The sequence below is a fragment of the Mesocricetus auratus genome, unplaced genomic scaffold (genome assembly GCF_017639785.1).
Source record: "Mesocricetus auratus isolate SY011 unplaced genomic scaffold, BCM_Maur_2.0 Super-Scaffold_6723, whole genome shotgun sequence".
Lineage (NCBI taxonomy): Eukaryota > Metazoa > Chordata > Mammalia > Rodentia > Cricetidae > Mesocricetus > Mesocricetus auratus.
Window position 1 is genome coordinate 6,917,842 of NW_024429183.1, and position 9,857 is coordinate 6,927,698.

Consider the following 9,857-nt stretch of genomic DNA (forward strand, 5'->3'; position numbering starts at 1 on the left):
GGTGTGTAATGCTTGTATGAGATTTGGTTTTTAATAAATGGTTTTCCTATTGCAGGAGAAGTTGGGCATTCAATTTGCAGGGTGACTAAACAGGATAACACAGCTGAGGAAAGGAGTGGGGACAGAAGCAGCATTCTTGAAGTCCCTTCTATGGAAGCTGATAGGGGTATTTAGACATTTTGCTGGTAGAACCTTATAGCAAACCGATAAATTGACTAATAGTCATACTCAGTTATAATTACAGAAGCCCTGTGGTTATTGAGGTGATAAAGAAAACATAGCTAGGGCACTTGTGCTCAGTGTTCACGGAGTCATTCCAAGAAACCTTTTTGATGAAGATGACCTTTGCCAAGATAAATTAGGATACTGTCAATATACCAGCAGGGCATCAGTGTGACTGGAAGATGGAGCTGATGGTGGAAGACGAAGAGCCTACAAAGCTCTGAATTCTGTGATTTCATCTGCAGTACTGATTTTAGTTTGCAGTGGAGAGAGGTGCAAGAATGAGCTGTTTCAGTTTGTGTTTTAATGAGATTTTTCTGATTATAGTTTGGGGAAAAAAAAATCAGTCCTTTTGTTCAAGGCAGCCAGAAAAGCAAAGGAGAGTCCAGTTATGCTAATTGGAGTAGCTTGCCCTGCTCCCAGTGTCTGCCTGTTTACAGGAAAATGAACATCAGAGGAGTGCTAGTGACAAGAGATAACAGAACTTTCTGTTAGCACTAACTGGATAACACCTGCTCAGAGCCCCCAAGGATGGCTGGGTTGCCCTATGTTTCAGTCCTGAAAGGCTCCCTGAACAAGTCATTCTGTTAAAAACTGAATAACCACATGCTAGGTGGGTTGAGGAAGGGCATGAGACCTGCATAGATATGTGGTTCACAAGAGAGTTCAGGGTCTCAAAGGCTCCTAGTTGGATTAGCAGCCATTTCCAGCTCCAGTTGAAGCCTACAAATGGCCATGGCTGTCTCTTAAGTTCATTTATCATGCCACTTCAGCCTCTGATTCAACTCTAATATTGGCGTTTTTTAATGGTGTACATGCATGTGTTTATATACATTCACTCATATGTAGCTGTGTGTGTGTGTGTGTGTGTGTGTGTGTGTGTGTGTGTGTGTGTGTGTGTGTGTGTGTGTGTGTGCATATAGAGACTAGAGGTTGGCAGATTCCAAAGAACCTCAAGCCTTGGTGCTGACCAATCATTAGAAGTAGGAGGTAGTCTGTGTGTGCCCATGCACCCAGGCCTTTGCACATGATAGCCAAGCACTCTTCACTAAGTTTCATCTCCACCTGAGATAACATGGTTTTGCTTTAATGAACTTTGCACTCAGGAGTGGTTTGGTCAGAGTTCTGTTTGTTTTGTCTTGTTTCCCATCGGGTCTAGGCCTCAGCTTCCTGTGCTGACATTTCTCACCCCTACAGGAGCCACTTTAGTAATCAGGATTTATCATACTTAGTGGTAGTGCTGAGGTTCTGTGGAGTTGGAGTCCTGCGCAGGATGATCCTCCTGCTCTAGTCTGGCTTCCATTGGGCTCTCTGCAGTCCTGCCTGGGAAGCCCTTTACCAGGCAGCAAGCCATGGGTAAGGTCTTAGTCTTTGGCGATTCCAGCCATTCTCAGTCCCTGTGAAGTACACACTCAAGGCTTCGGCAACTTAAGCTCTGTCTTAGTTGCTTGAGGGTCAGAAAACGCCGTGGAGCTGAGCAGCATGAACAAGGCAGAGTGAGACAAGGGGAGCTGGGCAGGTCCATGCTGCCTGGGCCTTGGGAACCATAGCATACAGCATAGGTATTACTACATATTGTATGGAATGCTCTTAAGTGGGCATTGGTCATGATCATCCTTGGATCTTTTAAAAAAATTAGATTTTTATTCATACAAGTGCTTTCCCTGTACATATGTCTGTGTACCACATGTATGCCTGGTGCCTGAGGAAGTGGTGAGCCTCCATGTGGGTGCTGGGAATCAAACCCTGGTCCGCAACAAGTGCGCTCTCTCTCTCTCTCTCTCTCTCTCTCTCTCTCTCTCTCTCTCTCTCTCTCTCTCTCTCTCTCTCTCTCTCTCTGGGACTTGCTTTCATTTTCAGAGGTTTAGAGCATTAACTTCATGACAGGAGCATGGCAGCACACAGGTGGAAATGGTGCGGATAAGTAGCTGAGAACCCTACATTTGGATCTGCAGGCAACAGGAAGAGAGAGGCGCCTGACCTAGCTTAGTCTGTTGAAACCTCAAAGCCCACCTCCAGTGACACACTTCCCCCAACGAGGCCACACCTCCTAGTCTTTTCAAATAGTGCTACTTCCCTGATGTGTCATCAAATCTATGAGCCTATGGGGGCCATTCTTATTCAAACTGTCACTCCACTCCCTGGCCCCCATAGCCTTGTAGCTATATCATAATGCAAAAAAGGTCTTCAGTTCAACTTCAAAAGCCCCCATAGTCTATAACAGTCTCAACACTTTAAAAGTGTGAAGTTCAGTCTCTTCTAAGACTCATAGCCATCTCTTAATTGCTACTCCTGGTAAAATCAGTATAAAAAAGCAGATCACATATTTCCAACATACAATGGGACAGAACATACATTACTATTACAAAAGGGAGGGAAGGGAATAAAGGAGTAAGGAAAATACTGGACAAAGCAAAAATCACCATGGCAAACTCCAAGCTGAATCCCCACATCTCATGTCAAAGAATTCTTCAGATCTCCACCTCCTTTCAGCTTTATTGACTGCAACACACTTCTCTCTCTTGGGCTGGTTACACATCTAGTCTGCCTCTTTCTTATAACAGGTGCTCTGAGCCAACTTTCCAGCCCCATTCCTTAGATTTTATCTTTGTGCTTTCTGGGAAAGAATGGTGATAGTTAAACCAGTGACAAGGCCTGTCATACAGGGTTAGAGTGAGGATTCATTGACATGTATATAAGAGCAAATTCTCTGGCATAAAATAAAGGCTGTGTCAATGTTGTTCTTATAACTGCATAGGGTGTTGGAGACAGTTCCCCTACATTTTCATAGTATACACCATATCCCTTGGGTCCATCCCATTTGGGTAGGAGTCCACTGATGGGGGGGCAGGGTGTAGTACCCATTAGAAGCTAAAAGGAGGAGTCGGGTCCATAGCAGTCTCCCTGTTCTAGTTTTGCTTTCTATTGCTTTGATAAAACACCCATGTAACTTGGGGAGGAAATTTATTTCACTTGGAAGGTTTTGGTGATGCAGGGAAGTCAGGGCAGGAACCTGGAGGCAGGAGCTGAAGCTGCTTACTGCCCAATCCCTCATAGCTTGCTCAACCTGCTTCCTTATACAACTCAGTACCACCAGCCCAAGTGTGGCAGATCCATAATGGGCCCTTCCCACATCAATCATGAATCAATTAAATGCCCACAGATTTGCCTATAGGCTAATCTGACGGAGGCATTCTGTCAGTTGAGGTTCCCTCCGACCAAATGTGGTTGAATGAGCTGTCCCCCACATTCTTATGCATTTGAATACTTGATCTCCGGTTGGCAGTGCTGTTGGGCAGTCCTTAGGAGACGTGGCCTGGTGGAGGAACTGTCCTGAGGGTGGACTTTGAGGTCTCAAAAGCCGTGTGACTTGCCTAGTTTACTCTGCTTCCTGTTTGAGATGTGAGTTCTTAGCTTCCAGCTCCAGCAGTCACAGCTGCTGCCTGCTGTCCCTGCCATTATGGATACTAACCCTCTGAAACTATAAACCCTCCCTTCTGTAAGTGCTTTGGTCATGGTGTTTTATCACACCAGTGGAAAAGTAAGTAAGACATCCGATTACTCAAGCTTGTGTCAAGTTAAAAAGCCAGCATACACCCCAACCTGACCCACGTTCCTGGCTCCTTGGCCCCATTCATGGATAGAAGGGCTGACTGTTGCCTTCCGTGACCATACCACCTCTGATTCACACCTTGACCGTACTTCCTCGCGTTTCTTCACTTTACTGTAGACAAGGGTGGAATCTCCCTGCTACTCTATCTAGAGCAAACGAGTTTTGACTTTTTCTCTCTTAGTGCAAAGGAATAGAACCCTCTTCTTTCTCACTTTTGTAGAACACATTGCTGGGTGCTGTACGTAAGTGAAGACCAGGGAGGTGGTGAGAGTGGGGGTCTTGTTAGTTCAGCTGAAACCTAAGTTAGTTTCTGAGGCTCAGCTTTCCTTCTGTGGGAACTGGGGAGGCATTGGTCTGCAGGATGTTGAGCACATGAATAGATACACTTTTCAACTTCCTGTGCCTTAGGGTCCTAAGGTACAGTCTCTTGGAAGTTGAAGGATTCAGGCCAAGATTTTGAGGAGAAATCTAATTTTGTTGAACACTGAGCCCTGATGCACTGCTCACAACAAATTTACTAATGCTTATTGCAAGCCGCAGAATTTTATTTAAGAGTGGAGATAGAAAGCTGAGCTGTGTCTGACCTTTTGTAAATGGAGTTTAAAGTCGGGTTAATCTCCAGAGGTTTTAGCTGAATGCACAGAGTTTTCTCAAAAAACCTTGGGCTGAACCAAATAAACTATTCCCCAACTTGCCTAGTGGACAGAGAGACCATTTTGTACTTGGAAAAGACAAACAGAACAGGTCTCACAGGTACAGAGGCACTGCCCCTTCCATCACAGCATGAAACTGAAGTTGGAACCTGCTGGATAATTGTATGCAAGGATCCACATTTGCCCATTTTTCTTCCCTTCTTTTATTTGGTCTCTCTCCCCACCCCTTTTCTCCCTTTTCTGGTGCTGGAGCAGAGAACAAACCCAAGACTTGATAGGTAGCCACTGTGTTAAATCTCCAACCCCTCAGATTCTGAGTCCAAGTCTTCCTTCAACCCACACGTGGCCTGTCTCCATGCCTGAGAGAGTTCACTAAAGGCTCTAAGTACCCATGTGAGGAAGGGGAAATGCTGCGGAGCTTTGACCCATGGGGAGAAAAGGAATGCTATGATGCTAGAATGAGATGCTTCCCATAGTCCTGGGCATTTGAATTCTTCATCCCCAGCTGACAGCGCTTTTGGGAGGACTAGGAGGCGTGGCTATGTTGCAGGAAGTATGTCACTGGGACTGGAATTTGAGTTTTAAAGCCTCCCGCCATTTCTAGTTTGCACTCTGCTTCACACCTGTCATTCAAGTTGTAAGCCCTCAGCTTGCTGCTCCAGCCACCATGTCTGCTGCCTGTTGCCCCTTCTATGCCATCATGGTCTCTAGGCATCTGAAACTCTAAGCCCAAATGTCTTAGTTAGGGTTTCTATTGCTGTCAAGAGACACCCTGACCACAGCAACTCTTACAAAGAAAAACATTTAATTGGGGTGGCTCACTTAAAGTTCAGAAATATTGAATGAGTTGTTAACCTAGAGGACCTTACAATTCATTTTTTCTTACTTTCTTGTAGATTACTGGATAGATCCCTTGTTGGGTATTTACAATCAAAATGAGAAGGACTGCTTGTGCCTGCTGCTAGGGAACTAAATAAACAATGGTGTGTTCAGCCAGGCATGGTGGTACATGCCTTTAATCCATGAGGTACAGGCAGGAGGATCAAGAGTTTGAAGTTACTCTGTGCAAAATAGTGAGACTCTGTCAAAAGAAAAGCCCTAAGTAGCACATTTACACAGAAGCGTAGTGTAAAAAGAACGACACTTTTCTGTGTGTGTGTATGACTATATAGCAGTAAGTATGAACAAAGAAAAATAAATCTGAATTTTGAAAATAAATAACCACAAAGGAATATTTGGTGTTCAAACAGTCTTAACTATTCATCCCTAGGAGATACATTCTGAGGTTAAAAACTTAAGCAAAATATGAGACTGTTTGTTTATAATAATGATCCTGCTGGGGCGAGCAGACTGGCTCAGCTGCAAAGAGCAAGCATTGCTCTTGCAGAGAACCCAGGTTTGGTTCTCAGCATCCATGTCAGGTAGCTCACAATCACCTGTAACTCCAGCTCCAGGGGATCCAAAGCCTCAGGCCTCTGCATGCATCTGAATATGCATGGCATATATACACAGTGTGATACATAGACACATAATTAATAAAATCGAAAAACGTGAAGATCTTGGATATTTGAATACTGTTGCTTTATATCGTTACTATAAAACATAGAAAATAATGCCCACGTTAGTACCAATGGAAATGAAGGTTTTCAGCCAAAGACAAAACCACGTATAAGAATAAAATACATATGCATGGTACCCCAGAGAAGGGGAATCTCCTGAGTGGACTGGAAGCATGGGGGGAGGGGACAGGGAGCTGGGGTAAAGAGAAGGGGAGAGGAGGACATGGAGCAGGAAAGTTGAGTTGAGGGAAGAATAGAGGAGAGCAGGATGAGAGATACCATAATAGAGGAAGTCATTATAGGTTTAAGAAGAGATCTGGCACTAGTGAGATTTCCAGAGATCTACAAGGATGACACCAACTAGCAATCTAAGCAATAGTGGAGAGGCTACGTTAAATGCCCTTCCCCGATAATTAGATTGACGACTACCTTGTATGCCATCCTAGAGTCTCCATCCAGTGGCTGATGGAAGCAGAGGCAGACATCCATAGCTAAACACTGAACTGAACTCCTAGAAACCAGTTGCAGTGAGGGAGGAGTGATGAGCAAAGAGGTCATGACTGGGCAGGTGAAACCCACAGAAACAGCTGACCTGAACAAGAGGTTGCTTATGGACCCCTGACTGACGGCTGAGAGGCCAGCATGGGACTGATCCATACCCCCTGAGCGTGGATGTCAGTGAGGAGGCCTCAACAAGCTTTGGAGCCTTGGGTAGTAGATCAGTATTTATCCCTGGTATCCGAATGTACTTTGGGAGCCCATTCCACATGGAGGGACACTCTCTTAACATGGACACATGGGGGAGGGCCCTAGGGCCTTCCCTGGACCATATGACAGACTTTGGAGATCCCCCATGAAGGGCCTCAACCTCCCTGGAGAGTCGAGTGGGCATTGGATGGGGAGTTGGGAGCATTGGCAGAGGGCGGGGGGCAGGGGAGGAAGCTGGGATTGACATGTGAAGCAAGCTTGTTTCTAATTTAAATAAAAAAATAAATGGGAATAAAACTCAAGTCAGAACACTAGTTACCCATTTGAATTGGAAATAGGACTTCCATGATTTCTCTCTTTCTAAAGCACGCTTCCCTAGTTCAGCCACTGAAGAGTGTGGAGTGATGAGAGCAGTGATTACTACCCTCAGTACTCAGGTGATGTGTTTCAAAGGTCTGTCCCGAAAAGACACGAGACCCCTGGAGAACACTGTTAAAGATTACTGGGGTCACCAGGCATAGAAGTACCTACCAACCGTGGACAGACAGCGTGAACCCAAAACAATAATGGACATGACATTTGAACACATTGAATAAATATTCTCGAGCTGTGGAAATTTTGAAAAGGCATTGTCATCACAGAGGTTGGCTAGAGCATCCAACTCATTACTTGAAAGGGAAGGGAAGAATTATATTAACTTTACCAGATAAATCCATATTCAAAAGAAAAGAATCCTTTATATTGGGAATCAAACTCAGGACCTCAGGCATGCTAAGCTAACACTCTTCCATTAAGCCCCAGCCCTCAAAGGAAAGTTGTTTATATCTTTCTTGGGCTATAATTCTGCACATGCCACAAAACTCACCCACTTAATTTAATGTTTTTGCTCTATTCATAAAGTTGTGCAAGTATTTATTATATCTCAAATATAGAATATTTTCCCCCTTAGAAGAAGTTCTGTTCCTATAAAAGTCATTCTCCATTTTCCATCTCTCTAGCCCGAGCAGCCACTCATCTGTTTTGTCTCTGGAGTTTCCTTTTCCAGACCTTTTACATAAGTGAAAGTGAATGATATGTATTCTTTGTGAGTTTCTGTCACCTAGCACAACTTTTTCAAGGTTCATCCATGTGCTAGCAGCTCTTCGTTCTCTCTTTTTAAATCGCTGAATAATGACAAAGTTCCTTCCTGAAGAATCTCACTTAATAGACACACAGGAAGACTGATGGAAAAGGACCACTTTGCAGCATCCTGATACAATAACAGATCAGTGATGTTTAAGATAGGTCTGATTGAAAATGTTAGGTCAAAGAGAAGTGTTGATGGGAAAGTGGAAAAGGAATGCATCAGACCAAAGGGCCCTAAACACGCTAATCAATCCTGCATTCTGTAAATCACCAAAGGTGAGATGAGCCGTGCACATGGTGGGTGTGCCTCCTTTAAAAGAATGAATTGCCAGCCATGGTTTCCGAAATCTAATCAAGCCTCTAGTTTTAGCTTCCCACTTAGGAATCTGGGTGCCAGAGAAGCAAGCCCCACAGCTGTCACAGGACTCTTCACGTAGCATGTGCTATGGGAAAACTACCCAGTGACTCTAGCAAGTAAATGGCATAGAGGGTGAGGCTTGTTTTAGATTAAGGGATGAGGGAAACAAGGCAATTTGGGCCAGTGGGATGGCTCAACAGGTACAGGCACCTGTTGTGCAGGTCTGACCACCCGAATTTGGTCTTTAGGACCCACAATGGGAAGACAGAACTGACCCCTTAAGTTGCCCCCTGACTCCTCTGGTGGGTACCCAAACTGACACACACTAATCATAAATTTTAATTTAAATTTTTTAAAATTTCTGATTTATTTATTTATTTATTTATTTATTTATTTATTTATTTTTTGCTGTTCTGGAACTCACTTTGTAGACCAGGCTGGCCTCGACCTCACAGAGATCTGCCTGCCTCTGCCCCCAAAGTGCTGGGATTAAAGGCAAGTGTCAATAGCACCTGGCTAAAAAAATTAAATTCTTGCCGGGCAGTGGTGGCGCACGCCTTTAATCCCAGCATTCGGGAGGCAGAGGCAGGCGGATCTCTGTGAGTTCGAGGCCGGGCTGGACCGACAGCCTCCAAAACAATACAGAGAAACCCTGTCTCGAAAAACCAAAAAAAAAAAAAAAATTAAATTCTTTAAAAAAGAACCTAATGCAACATGAATGTGGGTTCTGATGCAAACAAACTGACAAGAAGAAAAAACTGGCTTTTGAGACAGTTGAGAAAGTCTGAGCACGATTGGGTTTCTGATGATTTTTAGAAATGGCTACAGTTTTGTTAAGTGTGATACTGGCTTTTCTATGATGTTCAGAAGGATGGTCTTGTCACTGAGGATGCAATAAAGTGTGTGTGGTTCCAGCAAACGAAGTTAGTGAGAGGGATTAGGGGAAACAGGGTTAGCCTTGGGCAGATGACTGCTAATACTGCGAAAGACTGAGAAGGATTTGTTACACTTTAAGAGATGTTTGAAATTTTCTATAGCACATTTTTAATTGACTTTTTTAAAATAAGCATTTTATTTTTTAAATTTATTTAAACATTTTTATGTGCATTGGTATTTTGCCACAGACTGGAACTACAGACAGCTGTAAGCTGCCATGTGGGTGCTGGGAATCAAACCCGGTCCTCTGGGAGAGCATTTAGTGTTCTTAACTCCTGAGCCATCTCTCCAGCCCCTAATTAACTTGTTTTTTATCAATTCTTTGGAAATCTCACAACATGCACCCCAATCCCATTCATTTCCCAGCCCCTCTATAGCTGCCTTTCACCTTTGTATGTTTCCCCCCAAAGGAAAGTAATAAAGACAAGATAAAAAATGCTTTGGGAGCTGCCGTGTATCATACAGTATACCATTTTATCTGCACAGCTTTATTGCAAATATTCATTGTTTAATGCTTTGTTGGTCGGGTTCATGGCCTCTGGCTTCTGCTACACCATCAATACAGGACCCTCACCAAAACTCCTCTGGGATATCCTGCAGTTGCCCCTAGTCATGGAGATCCTGCAGCTATGGTTCCGCAGGACCAATCCCTTCCCGTGCTCCAGCAGGGATGGGGTAGATGT